At 42.6% G+C, this 305-nt stretch overlaps 1 protein-coding gene across 5 annotated transcripts in view; it reads left to right on the plus strand.

Annotated features, from left to right (window-relative positions):
* The window catches only part of LOC106879193 (crossover junction endonuclease MUS81), a 31,076-nt gene that overhangs the window by 11,054 nt on the left and 19,717 nt on the right, over positions 1-305 (plus strand). The gene's annotated exons all lie outside the window — the stretch shown is intronic.

A 305-nucleotide genomic window follows, 5' to 3' on the forward strand; every position in this document is an offset into this window, starting at 1 on the left:
ATATATATATGACAGGCTTTTTTCAGTTTCTTATTTCTTTATTACCCACAAGGGGCTAAACATAGAGGGGACAAACACATTAAGTCGATTATATCGACCATAGTACGTAACTGGTACTTATTTAATCAACCCCGAAAGGATGAAAGGCAAAGTCGATCTCGACGGAATTTGAAGTCAGAACGTAACGGCAGACGAAATACTGCTAGGCATTTCGCCCATTGTGCTAACGTTTCTGCCAGCTCGCCGCCTTTCAGTTTCCGTCTACCAAATCTACTCACAAGGCTTTGGTTGGCCCAAGGCTATAG

The sequence above is a fragment of the Octopus bimaculoides genome, chromosome 3 (assembly GCF_001194135.2).
Source record: "Octopus bimaculoides isolate UCB-OBI-ISO-001 chromosome 3, ASM119413v2, whole genome shotgun sequence".
In the NCBI taxonomy this organism is placed as follows: domain Eukaryota; kingdom Metazoa; phylum Mollusca; class Cephalopoda; order Octopoda; family Octopodidae; genus Octopus; species Octopus bimaculoides.